The 14,346-nt window shown below is 39.0% G+C and overlaps 1 non-coding gene across 1 annotated transcript; it reads right to left on the bottom strand.

The window, feature by feature from the left end:
- Nucleotides 1-6,013: 6,013 nt before the first annotated feature.
- On the bottom strand, nucleotides 6,014-6,120 carry LOC128290055 (small nucleolar RNA R71). The gene has a single exon (XR_008279696.1). It is a non-coding gene; the product is annotated as a small nucleolar RNA R71 (small nucleolar RNA).
- Between the last annotated feature and the right edge of the window lie 8,226 nt (nucleotides 6,121-14,346).

Below are 14,346 nucleotides of genomic sequence, written 5' to 3'. Positions count from 1 at the left end.
TTGAAAACCTTATTGCAATTTGGTCTGAACACACTTAAAAAGAAATAAAAACTTAAATGCTTAAAAAAAACCAAGTCCAAATTATCTTGCTAGCCGGCCACCCAGAGTCCCTCCAAACATCGAACCTTTTATTGAGCATCACCTGAAAATAAAATAAAAGAGGGGGGTGAGTTTTCGCAAACTCAGTGTGTACAACCCTCGGCAAAGACAAGCATTCAAAAAAAAACATCATTCATCAATCATGCAATGCAATCCCATCCAAATTATCCATCCTCTACACACCAGCTCCGTCCCCCGTCACACCATGTGGGGATATGAATATCGGCCCACCCACCCCACACACCATGGTAGCCCGATTGCGGAACTACCTTTATTTACATGTTGGGCTTTAAAAGCCGTCGGTGAATCCACGATTGTCAAGCAACCATGCGATCCTCATATACTTCCTCCATTCCATAATTCCCACCTCGTATGCAACCTAAGCAGAACATCATATGTATGCATGTCACATCCACAAAACTTACATTCAACACCTAGGGGTATTTTGGTCATTTTTTCCCTTAGGGGTATTTCGATAATTTTCCATTAATTATGGTTTTCACTTACTTTGGCCCATGAACAAGTCCCGCAAGCTAAGATGAACGAATACTATGCACCAGGTAGGATTCCAGAGAAGAGGAGGTGGGTCATTAAGACCCCTTAAGTACCAAGCTCTCCCTAGATCCAATCTTAAACATGCATATACGCGTTGCCACACCTTAACCCTATGACTTGTCAACGGTCTCAATTAATTAATTAAGTCTTATGTGGATATCATATACTATGGCTATTCGGCCAACCTAAGCCAATGGATGAGGAATACTTACCAAAACCGCAACACCTAAGGAGCAATTCGACAATGAGCTAAGATTCGAGATCCGATACTAATTCCCTACCATAGTTGATTAGAAAGAGTGAGGGACAATAATCGATACCTAGCAAAGAAAACCGATTGGAAGAGCAACACTTACACTAGATTCAGTCAAAGAGTATTCAGCCCTTGGGAGATTCGGCTTTTCAGCTTTTCAAACTTAGTATGGTGAATAAGGTTTATTTGGTACAGATTACAGAAGAAGAATAGAAGAAGAAATTTTCTAAGTGAAACAAAGAAAATTGTGTAGAGAAGAATAGAAATTGGCAGGAAGAAAAGAAAGAAAAACAAAAAGGTTTTCAACTTTTTGGATTTTGAAAAGAAAAGGGTTTTCGACTTTTGGAGAAAGGGGTTTCTGGCAACAAGGTGTAGAAGAATTTCGGCAGTAGCCTGGCAACCCTGTATTCGGCCCCTATTTATAGCCCTTATAGCTGAATTTTCCATTCCCAATTACCAATTCGGCTCCATCACTTCTCCCTTCTCATCTCCTCGTTTTTCTCCCTGATGACCCATTGATCTTTTCCTTAATTTTCTCTTTTCAACACTCCCTTTAGATTCCATCTTCACGCCACTTCCATCCTTCTAGAAGGCCAAAATTAAACTTTTAAGAATACTAAGCTAGGATTCGAACCTTGGATCTCCTTGCTAGCTACTAACGCCACCTCCCTACTCCCTAAGTAGCGTCACTTAGCCACTCCTCCACAAGGCTTTTTGATGCTATTTTTCCCCTATTTTTATTTAAAAGCCCAGCTACTTGCCAACCCTGATTCTTTTAATAATTAAACTATAATTTCATTTATTCCTAGGTTCAAACTCAAACCTTAATCAAGACCTACTATACTTATCACATGGCTAGGAACATAAAACACAATTTTTATCAAAACCGAAAACAAAGAAAGTTCAGGATTTCGGGATTTTTGGGGCGTTACATTGCTCGAATATTTTTCATACGCATCTGTTAAGCATTCTAGGTGTTTTATTATCTGACTGTATTCTATCTGACTGAAAACACATATGACCGAGTGTTCAGGGTGTGATGTGGTGTGTGCTTGAAATTTTACGTTCCGTTGGGACGTTGATCTCGAAATTACCTTATGTTCTAGTATATATATCTGTAGTTGTTCGATACTAAATTGGTAACTATATTTTTGTTCCTAATCTTGATTCAGATTCACACTAATCTCATATAGCTCACCCCCTCTTAGTGTTTCCTTTCAGGTACATTTTAGAGTTTTGACTCTAGGCTCGGTATGTGGAGGTCTCGGACAATCTTGGAGAAAAATATAATATAAGTTTGTATTTTCAATTTCTATTCTGTCATTCAGTTTTTGAACTGTAAGGTTTTAAAAAAAATTGTGGTACAAGTTTTGTTTTAATTTTTATTTGTTCATATAATTCTGGTTTTATAATAAACTTAACTGTAATTTTACTGACTGAAATTATTAAATGTTTTGGTTTGACATGATATCTTGATTTGTAAAAATTTACCTATGATCACTTTGGTGATCAGTGTAACATCTAGGATTCGGTCTAAACTTCTAGGCCGATTTTAAGGTGTTATATTTAGTGGTATTAGAGCTAGGTTTCGATCCTGGGACCTGTGGATTATGGGCCCACCATGCTTCCGCTGCACCATGGTCAGTAAAACTTCAGTTAAGTTAAACATATAATTGAAACTAAATAAATGAATAAATTAAAATGAAACTTGTACCGTAGCTTTTGAAAACTTTATAGTTCAAAAACTAAATGACAGAATAGAAACTAAAACACAAACTTATATTATATTTTTCTCCAAGATTGTACGAAACCTCCACATACTGAGCCCAACATCAAAACTCTAAAACGCACCTGAAACGAAACACTAAAAGGGGTTGAGCTATATGAGCTCAATGTGAGTCCAAATCAGGACTAAGAACAGAAATATAGTACCAAATTCAATATCAAACAACTACATTATATAACTAGAACAAAAGGTAATTTCGAGATGAACATCCCAACGGAACGTAACATTTCAAAAACACACCATATCATACCCAGACCAGTCGGTTATATGTGTTTTCATTCAGATAGAATATAGTCAAATAATCAAACACCCAGAATGCTCAACAGATGCGTATGAAAACTGTCAAGCAGTACAACAAAATCCACCCATCTAGCCAACACACCTCTTTGTCCCCCAATCACACCCTATAAGAGTTGTTTAAGGTCATCCAATAAGAACACACCACTTAGGACCTCGAAAGGCCCATTCAACCCTACACACCACATACGTAGACTAATCCATTTAGATATTAATACGTAACAGAGCTATCGTACTTGCAGTACAGTGCAATGCGATAATCTGCAGTACAAACGTGTTGCAGTTTAAACTACCAGATCAGATAATAGTGCGCAGCATAGCTAACGCACATGCAATATAGTGTGATAAATCATTGTACGAATAAGTTGGAGTATAACTACATTTTGATAAGGCATCATTATCGGGAAACCTAGGGTGGCAGGTCATTGTTGCCGGACAACCCGAGATGACTTTACATGGTGTGTAGGGTTGGATGGGCCTTTCGAGGTCCTATGTGGTGTGTTTTGGTTGGATGAGCTTAATCAGCTCTTATGGGGTGTGATCGGGGGATGGAGAGGTGTATTGGCTGGATGGGTGGGTTTTGTTGTGTTGCTTGACTATTTTTCATATGCATCTTTTAAGCATTCTAGGTGTTTTATTATCTGACTGTATTCTATCTGACTGAAAACACATATGACCGAGTGTTCTAGGTGTGATGTGGTGTGTGTTTGAAATGTTACGTTCCATTGGGACGTTGGTATCAAAATTACCTTATGTTTTAATATATATATCTGTAGTTGTTCGATGTTAAATTGGGTACTATATTTCTGTTCTTAGTTTTGATTCAAACTCACACTGAGCTCATATAGCTCACCCCCTCTTAGTGTTACTGATAAACGCCAAATTATACAAATCTATACCCAAAATACTTGGCATATTTATGGATATTTATTACTAGATTTGTGGATTTTGGTGCTCTTAATCCGGTTATTCATGTTTTGTACTCAGGAGAGCACCAAGAGTCGAAATGAGCCAAAAATGAGCTAAAAAGGGACAAAATGGACCAAATCGAGAAGATGACACGGCCTAAGCCTTGCCACATGGGCATCTCACATGCCTGTGTCCTTTGGGGGTGTTGACCAAGGTTTTAAAGATTCACACGGCCTGGCCAGTGAGCCCACACGGCCGTGTGTAATTCAACGAATCGAACACGGCCTAGTAATCACATCACACGACCGTGGCACATGGGCGTGTCCCTTTTTCAAAGAGTTGTATTTTACACGGAAAATGGTACTTAGGGAGGAAGAAAGCCAATCCAAAGCCTATATAAACACCCTAACTGTGACCTAGAAGGTGGCCTCTCTTTCCAGAACTTTTCTAGAATACAGAACCACACGCTAGGAATTACTTGAAGAAAGCTAGACGATCCATCTCAAAAGCCAGAGATACTCCAAGACTGAAGATCTCTCTCAGAATTCCTTCAGGGGTTTTAAAGTTTTCTTTATGTTTTGTTATTTTCATACTCTTGAGATGTACTCTTATTTTATTATGAACTAAACCCCTTAGATACCTAAGGGGGATAAAACCTATGACGGATCTTGTTATTATTATCTGAACTATATGATAAATACTTGATTTGATCTTAATTATGTGTTCTAAATGCTTGAGTTAATATTTCGGGAATTAATTCATGATTTGATGTGCTTATGCAGAGGAGGAATAGACCCTGCCTAAGAGTAGACTTGGCATAATTAAGCAGAGTTGATCGAACGCCTAGAAATAGGGTTACGAGATTTTGACGGATTAGGGTGAAACCTAATATGGGAGTCCATTGAGTGATTTACTGCTTCCCTAGGGGTTTTAATTAAGAAAGAAATTTTGATTAATTTAACTTAGGGTTAGGCATTATTAGTCTCGAAAGGGATAATAACATAGGTTAGGGAGTCTCACGGATCAAGTCAAATTAATAAATCGTCTGGTTCAGAGTCAGATAACAAGTGAAATCTTGGTGGATTCCTCCTTGGGTGTCGTCTTTATCAATTGCTTTTCTTCAAGTCTTTTTCCAAATTTTTTCTTTGCTTTAATTAAATCAGTTAATTAGTTTAAACAATTAGTTAATTAAAACAAACCCTTTTATTCTTAGGCTAGATAATAAAAAGATAGTTATTACTAGTACTTTTGGTTCCCTTGGGTACAATATCCTGGTCTTGCCATTACTATACTATTGTTCGATAGTTGCGCTTGCCTTTTCGTCGTGGTAATAGTTAGTCTAGGTTTGATCTTCATTATAAATATTTATTACTTGTTACGAATCACGCGATCAAGTTTTTGGCGCTGTTGCCGGGGAACAGAAATATTAGGAACACTAAATTTTTATTACTTTAGCCATTTATTTTTTTCTTGCAATTTTATTTTATTTTATTATTTATTAAATTACTTTTTTTCTCTCTCTTGGCAGGTTTTTATAGTTTATGACTAGAAGAAACCCATCAGGACCATTACTCTTTGACAAAGAAATCGATCGCACAGTTCGTAGAGATCAAAGAGAAATAAGGCGTAGTTTACGATACATAGAGAACGAGCGAGAAGACGATACCCAACCCCCAACCGAAGAGATGGCCGAAAACCCAGGAAATCAGCTGCGTCCTGCAATTGCAGCTAATCAAAATCCTTTTCCACGTACTATGTATGATTATACTAAACCTTTTTTAACAGGAATTGAGTCTAGTATAGTTAGACCTGCTATTGCTGCGAATAATTTCGAACTAAAACCTAACACAATTCAGATGATACAACAATATGTTCAGTTTGATGGTTTGCAGGATGACTATCCCAACACGCACTTGGCAAATTTTCTTGAATTTTGTGATGCATTCAAAATCAATGGCGTTTCTGATGATGCCATTCGTCTTCGGTTATTTCCCTTTTCACTGAGAAACAAAGCTGAACAGTGGTTGAACTTGTTACCACGAGGGTCTATCACTACTTGGGAACAAATGACCGAGAAATTTTTACTAAAATATTTTTCGTCGGCTAAAACGGCTAAATTGCGTAATGATATCTCTTATTTTGTGCAGATGGATTTATAAACACTTTACGATGCATGGGAGAGATACAAGGACTTACTGAGAAGGTGCACTCACCATGGGTTACTGCTTTGGCTGCAAGTTCAAACGTTCTACAATGGTTTGAATCCTTCGACAAGACAAATGATTGACGCAGCTGCTGGCGGAACCATCAATAATAAAACACCGGAAGATACCTATGAATTTATAGAGGAGATGTCACTGAACAACTATCAGTGGCAAGTTATGAGGACAAAGCCAACAAAAATAGCCGGCGTCTATAACAACGATTCAGTCACCATGCTCTCTAATCAGGTAAAACTTCTCAATAAAAAGATTGATAATTTTCTTGCTTCTACGTAGGTACATCCAGTAATGAGGTGTGACTCAAGCGGAGGAGGTATACATACAAAATATCAATCCTTCAATCCCACAACTGAAGAGGAACAAGTCAACTATATGGGTAATAATAACTTTAGATCTCAAAATAACCCATACAGTAATACTTATAATGTAGGTTGGAGGAACCGCCCAAATTTTTCCTGGGGAGGTCAAGGAAATCCAAAGCCACAAAATCCTTAGGGTTTTCAACAGCCACCTCATCAACAGGAGAAAAAACCAAACCTTGAAGAGATGCTTTCTAAATTCATCTCGGTGTCAGAAACCCGTTTCCAAAATACCGAGACAGCACTTAAGAATCAGCAAGCATCGATCCAAGGACTCAAAACTCAGATAGGCCAGCTATCCAAACTAATCTTCGAACGACCACAAGGTAGCCTACCAAGTAATACTGTACCTAATCCGAGGGAACACCTCAATGCAATTAGCACTCAAGATACGGAATGATTCATTACACCTGAGCCAGAAATACAGCAAGACAACGCGATGAACAAAGGACGAGAAGAGGTAAATAATAACGATCCCAAATAGGTAAGTACAAATCATGAACCTCGTGTGCCATATCCTAAAGCGATGACGAAAGATAGAACAGAAGAACAATTCGGTAAGTTTGTCAAACTCTTCAAGAAATTACATATTAACTTACCCTTTATCGAAGTTCTTTCGCAGATGCCCAACTCAGCAAAATTCTTAAAGGAACTTTTGAGCAATAAAAGGAAATTAGACACTACATCACATGTGGAACTCAATGCAGTCTACTCAGCTATTCTAAAGAATAAGCTACCTAACAAATTGAAAGATCCAGGGAGTTTTACAATTCCTTGCTTAATTGGTAGTCTATCTGTGAATAATGCTTTAGTTGATCTAGGGGCAAGTATAAATGTTATGCCATATAAAATGTTTAAACGACTAGGTCTCAGTAAACCCAAACAGACTAGGATGAGCATACAATTGGCTGACAAAATAGTTAGATTTCCTAAGGGTATTTGTGACAGCCTTAAAACGACCCTATTCGGAATGTGGTTTCAGGACCACAAAAACCGAGGCATAAAAATAATTTGATATTTATTTTGATGCCTATAATATGTGTTAACTCATGTGTGACATTTTTGATGCTTTAATTTAGAGTTAGAAATGTGAATTTCACTAGAAAGGACCTAGTAGAAAACTTTGAAAGTATGATGGGGGAATGTGTGATGACTAATTAAAGCATGCATGCAAAACAATGGCCTTACATGTCAAATACCCTCTTTTTACAAGTGATGGCCGGCCATGACAAAGAATATGGGCAAAACATGTCATAGACATGTTTTGTTGGTGAATCATGGGTGAAAAAATAAATTAATGAGCATGGGTAATAAAGAAATGGAAAAGAAAAAAATGGTCTCATGCATGCCCCATTGCAGTGTATTGAGGAAGAGAAAAGAAAAAATTTGTTCATCCATTTTCATTCTCTCTTGACCGAAAATACTAGAGGGAAGGAGGAATTTTGCTTCATGCTTGGTTTGGAAGAGGATTAGGAAGAGGTTTGGCTATACTTGCATCAAGATTAAGGTATGTTTGAGGTTGTGCCATGAGATTCATGCATGTTTTTAGTTGATAGCTTGATGCTCTTGTTAGCCCATGGTTCAAACCTTTGTTATATCATGGGGATGGTATTTGGCCAAGGTGGATTTTGTGTTAATGCCATTGCATGTTAAATATGAAGCTTGCTAATGATATATGTGATGGGGATTGATGGCTCTTGGACTTTCTTTTTAGTATTTTTGAGTAAGACATTAAGTTCTTTGTTTAATCATGACCAAAATTATGGTGTTGTGATGTATTCGCCATGGTACATCCAAAAGTGTGATTTATGCTCATTGCATGGAAGGTAAGATTTGTGTTTTGAAATTTTGTTCATGTTTAGTTACAATCAACTTGAGATTCGGCTCTAGCATATATATATGTATATATGTTTGTACATGATGTATTGGTATGACATATATACTATTTCAAGGTGTATATTTGCTTGTGATGATGTTTGGTTATGAAGTAAATGAGAGATGTGTATTGAGCTATGATATGTAATGCGTTAGTTAGTAAAATGTATGCTGTTTTGTGTGGTATTAAGTGTATAATTGGCCTCAACATGGACATGCATATTCGCCACATGAGGGGAAATTGGTGTGCATGCATTCGGTTAGAGGCAAGCATATTGATGCCTATTCTTGGCTTAGAAAATTCGCTAAGAGGAATATTAACTAATGTGTTGAGTTCGATTCATGATTTCGCATACATGCGACTTTGATGCCTAATGAGTATATATATTGGCCAAGTACCTTGTATTCCTCTTCGATGCTCAAATGATTAAATCGATTTATTTGTTAAATTAAGCTCAAGAGCAAAGGGAACTAGATCCGACAAAGGGAAGGAAAAAGTGGTCGAATAGCCATTGAAATCGCTCGACGACATCCTAGGTAAGTTCTTGAGTAATAGAGCTTAAATTCGAATTGATTAGATCATGTTTAAAGCAAATTAAAATCATGCTCTTTGTGTGTGGCTATTGAGCCGAAATTGCAAGTGTGAAAAGTGCCTTGTATTTGAGTTTTGCTAATGAAAATGAAATCTGAATGTGTCATAATTTATTGATAATTGTGCTCGGTTATTGAATGATGTCCGGCTAAGTCCCAAGGCTTTGTGCTAAGTGACTATATCCGGACTAGGATCCGAAGGCATTCGTGCGAGTTAATAAATCGGGCTAAGCTCAAGGCATTTGTGCAAGTTACTAAACCCGGGTTAAGTCCCAAGGCATTCGTATGAAGTCACTATAACCGGGCTTAATTCCAAGGCATTTGAGCAAGTCGTTATATCCGGTTAAATTCAAGGTACGTGATTCGAGAATGAGCGATCTTGCTGTAAAATTTTCGTTAATACGCTTGAAAAATTCCAGCAATGAGGTATGTTCGTATGTGCTTGAATTAGTTGATTCCTTCAATAATATTCGCCATCGAGTAATGAGTTTCCAGTATTTGGCTAAGATGGTCCCTTATGTATGAACATAGGGGTTGGAATGTGAAATGAGTAGGATATTGAGAATTTGTGCATATGAAATTATCCGTTAGCTTTATGAATGCTATGCTTTTGTTGTGTTGGAACTTCTTGCTCAAACTTACTAAGCATAAATTGCTTATTCCGCTTTCTCTGTTTCTTTGTTTATAGATTTTGGCTCGTCACCATCGGACTCGGGATTTTTGGAAGTCAAGTCTCCCACACTATCAAAGCCCCCATTTTGGTACAATTTTGGTTGAACTTTGAAATGGTATGTATAGGACTACCCTTTTGTTGAAGGTCATGTACCTCTCGGTTTTGTGTAAACTTGGATAGCCATGCGAAAATGGCTTATATATCGTTTTAGCATAGTACCATAATCGTTTGTATGTTGATCATTATGAGGTATGGAATTGTTTTGAAACGATTAGCCATTGGAATGGTTAATCATGATCACACTTTGTGCTATGTATGCAAAAGGGCCAATTGAATCATGGAAATCATGAAATAGGTAAAGCCTACCTTAAAGGCGGAATCTTGACAGCAGCAGATGATGTGGATATGAAAAATCACTAAAAATAGTAGGAATGGTATTAAATAGTGAATAAATTATGTAAATGAAATTTGATTAATCTACTTTCATATGGAAGAAACGAAACGGTCATATGAGTTATATGTTAAGATATATTAAAGTTCTCGTGAAACAGGGCCAGAACGGTTTCTGGATCCCCTGTTCCGACTTTGGAAATTCATTGTAAATTAACCAGAGATAATTAGGAGTCATGCCATATATGTATAGATTCCTCTCTGAGTCTATTTTCTATAGAAGCAAACGACATCAGTATTAAATCCCTGTACAAGGAGATATTCAATTCGTAACACATGAAGGTCAGTGTAGTCGAACCCTGGAATAGGGGAGACTTTAACTAATAAACTGTACTAATTGGCTCGACCAAAAATTATAGAAAAAATATGTAGATGGACATATGAGTCTAGTTTCAGGGAAAAATTACAAAACAAATTTTCGAGCTTCAAACTCAAGATATGATTTTTAAGGCTATAAGTGATGCAATTGACCACTAGTCTGGAAATTTCTAAATGGACTGTGAAAATAGTTAAGTCTGTGTGCATTTTGTGTCCGATTCCAGAACGGACTCTGCACGGGTGTTACAATTTTATTGGTATCGAGCTACAGTTTAGTCGATTCTAGGACTACCGTAATACGTTTGGGTCTAGCTATACATGCCATTATGTGATTAATTGATAGTGTGGTGATTTCTGACGTTTGAATTTGTGTTTAATTATAGTAATGGATCCCGATCCCAACCGAAAGCGATAGCGATGATGTGGAGAGTGTGGCGCTGCTCCCCGCACAAGGGACGGTGCCGGCGGACTCTCACTGTTGCTAGCAATCCGAATGATGAGGCTAGGCAAGCTTTTATAGCGTGATGAATGATTGGTTCAACCAATACATTCGAACTAACAACTATTCCACAACCTCCATTCCCAACTCATACGACCCCGCACCTACAATGCTCTCGTAATCGACCAAATAAGGTCGAATAAGCCCCAGCTGATGAATCCAAAACATGGGGCTACTGAATTTAAAGCTACGAGATAGCGACGATGCCGAGCAAGCTGAATTTTGGTTGGACAACACTATCCTGCATTTTCGATGAGCTATCTTGTACACCCTATGAATGCCTAAAGTGTACTATCTCCTTGCTACGTGATTCTGCCTACTATTGGTGGTGTACTCTGACTTTTGTTGTGCCCCGAAAGCAAGTAACTTGGGAGTTTTTCCAAACTGAGTTTCGGAAAAAGTATATCAGTCAGAGATTTATGGATCAAAAACGGAAGGAATTTCTCGAACTTAAACAAGGTTCCATGTCGGTTACCGACTATGAACGAAAATTTGTGAGGCTCACCAGACGCTGCTAGAATGCATTTCTTGAAGTCGTGATGTAAACGCTCAAGATGGACTGAATGATGATATAAAGTCGTATGTTGGCATTTTGAAACTGAGAGTTTGTCGCTCTTGTCGAGCGAGCGTGCAAAGCCGAGGAGCTCAAGATGGAGAAAAGAAAAGTGAAGTGGGAGCAAGGGAGTTTCAGAAGAGGTCTTGGGAAGCCCTTCCCACGATCATCAAAGAAATTTAGAGATGGCTTAGGCCGGTCTAGAGACACTTCGGGCTTTTCTAGACGAGATCACGATCGACCCTCGTGACCACACGAGTCACTTCGATCGCCATGGTGGAAATGATCGTCGAGAGAGAACGGAGTGCCGATGATTGTGGCAAATGGCATTCGAAGTTGTAGATTCCGTGATCGCTCTGTTACAAGTGCGGATCAGTTGACCACTTCATTAAAGATTGCCCGAGGTTGTCCGAATGAATGTAGATCGAGTGGGAATCGGGTGCTACCCGCCGAGGTAGACCGTCTAGAAATACGGCAATGCTAGTGGTGGTCGAGAGGATCTAGAGATGTTACGACTAGATCTCGAGGCTCGCGCTCCTGCTAGGGCTTATGCTATACGCGCACGCGAGGATGCTTCCTCTCCAGATGTTATTACCGGTACTTTCACTCTCTTTGATACTAATGTGATTGCTTTGATTGACCCTGGTTCTACTCATTCTTATATATGCGAAACCTTAGCATCCAGTAAGACTTTACCTATTGAGTCTACTGAGTTCGTAATTCGGTGTCAAATCCCTTGGGTCGTTACGTCTTTGGTCGACAAAGTGTGTAAGAAATGTCCCTAGTAATTCGAGGTTCTGTTTTCCGCGGACTTGATGCTTTTTCCGTTCGATGAATTTAATGTTATTCTTGGGTTGGATTGGTTGACCGTGCATGATGCGGTTGTGAATTGCAAAAGCAAGACTATTGATTTGAGGTGCGCAAATAATGAGATGATCCGAGTTGAGTCTACGGACTTAAAGGGGTTGCCAGCTGTAATATCATCAATGTTGGCCCAAAAATATGTAAGAAAGGGGTGCGAAGCATACCTTGCGTATGTACTTGATGATAAGGAGTTAGAAATAAAATCCGAATCTGTGCCGGTGGTTTGTGATTACCCAGATGTTTTTCCCGAAGAATTACCGGGTTTGCCACCTGTTCGGGAGATAAAGTTTGGTATTGAGCTTGTACCTGGGACCACACCGATTTCGATAGCTCCGTATCGTATGGCACCAACGGAATTAAAGGAGTTGAAAGCTCAGTTGCAAGAGTTGGTGGATAGAGGTTTTGCTCGCCCGAGTTTTTCACCTTGGGGTGTACCAGTGTTGTTTGTGAAAAAGAAAGACGGAACCATGAGGTTGTGCATCGACTATCGTCGACTTAATAAGGTGACAATAAAGAACAAATATCCATTACAGCAGACGATGATTTGTTCGATCAACTGAAGGAGCCTCGGTGTTCTCAAAAATAGATTTGAGATCGGGCTATTATCGATTCATGAATCCGAGATTCGGATATACCCAAACCGCCTTGTAACAAGATATGGTCACTACGAGTTCTTAGTGATGCCGTTTGGGCTCACTAATGCCCCGCGGTATTTATGGATTTGATGAATCGGATCTTCGACCGTATTTGGATCGGTTCAGTAGTTGTGTTCATTGACGACATCTTGGTCTATTCAAGAGATGAGACCGAACATGCGAGCACCGAGATTAGTGTTGCAAATTTTACGGGATAAGCGACTATATGCTAAGTTCAGCAAGTGTGAGTTTCGTTAAGCGAGGTTAGCTTCTTGGGCCATGTGGTATCTGCGATCGGTATTCGAGTCGACCCGAGTAAAATTTCAGCCATACTTAACGGAAGCCCGAGAAATATTACCGAGGTTCGAGCTTTTTGGGACTTGGTTACTACCGACGGTTTGTAAAAGGATTCTCGATGATAGCCACACCCATGACGAAACTACTTCGTAAAGATGTCAAGTTTGAATGGACGAGAAAAGTGTCGAAAAGTTTTGACCAATTGAAAACTCATTTGACGGAAGCTCCAAAGACTAGTACGGCCGAATCGGCAAAGAGTTTGTCATCTATAGTGACGCCTCCCTACTTGGGTTAGGTTGCGATCGATGCAAGAAGGTCGAGTTGTGGCCTATCGCGTCGAGACGATTAAAGCCACATGAGAAAAATTATCCCACCCATGATCTCGAATTGGTCGCCATCGATTCGCCTTTAAAGATATGGCGACATTACTTATTTGGTGAGAAGTGCCATGTGTATTCGGATCACAAAAGTCTCAAATATTTGATGACTCAAAGAGACTTAAATCTGCGACAAAGACGTTGGCTCGAGTTGTTAAAAGATTATGAGCTTGTCATTGATTATCACCCGGGAAAGGCTAATGTGGTTGCGGACGCCTTGAGCCGAAAATCACTGTTTGCTTTACGATCAATGAATGTACACTTGTCTATTCTACCCGACAATGTGTTAGTAGCCGAATTAAAGGCCAAACCATTATTGACTCATCAAATTTGTGAAGCTCAGAAAGTCGACGATGAGTTGGTTGCAAAACGGGCTGAGTGTGTTCCGATCAAGGAATCAGAGTTTCAAATTGATGATGACGATTGTTTGAGGTTTAGAAGCCGTCTGTGTGTTCCAAAGAATTCGGAACTTATTTCGATAATTCTGAATGAAGCCCATTGTAGCCGAATGGCAATCCACCCGGGGAGTACGAAGATGTACAATGATTTGAAACGTCGGTTTTGGTGGCATGGTATGAAACGAGACATCTCCGACTTTGTTTCGAGATGTTTAATATGTCAACAAGTGAAAGCGGAACATCAAGTGCCTTCAGGATTACTTCAGCCGATTACGATACCCGAGTGGAAATGGGAAAGAGTCACAATGGACTTTGTGTCCGATCGCCATTGTCGCA

Source organism: Gossypium arboreum, chromosome 2 (assembly GCF_025698485.1).
Source record: "Gossypium arboreum isolate Shixiya-1 chromosome 2, ASM2569848v2, whole genome shotgun sequence".
NCBI classification, from domain to species: Eukaryota; Viridiplantae; Streptophyta; class Magnoliopsida; order Malvales; family Malvaceae; genus Gossypium; species Gossypium arboreum.
This window is presented reverse-complemented; position numbering and strand designations above follow the sequence as displayed.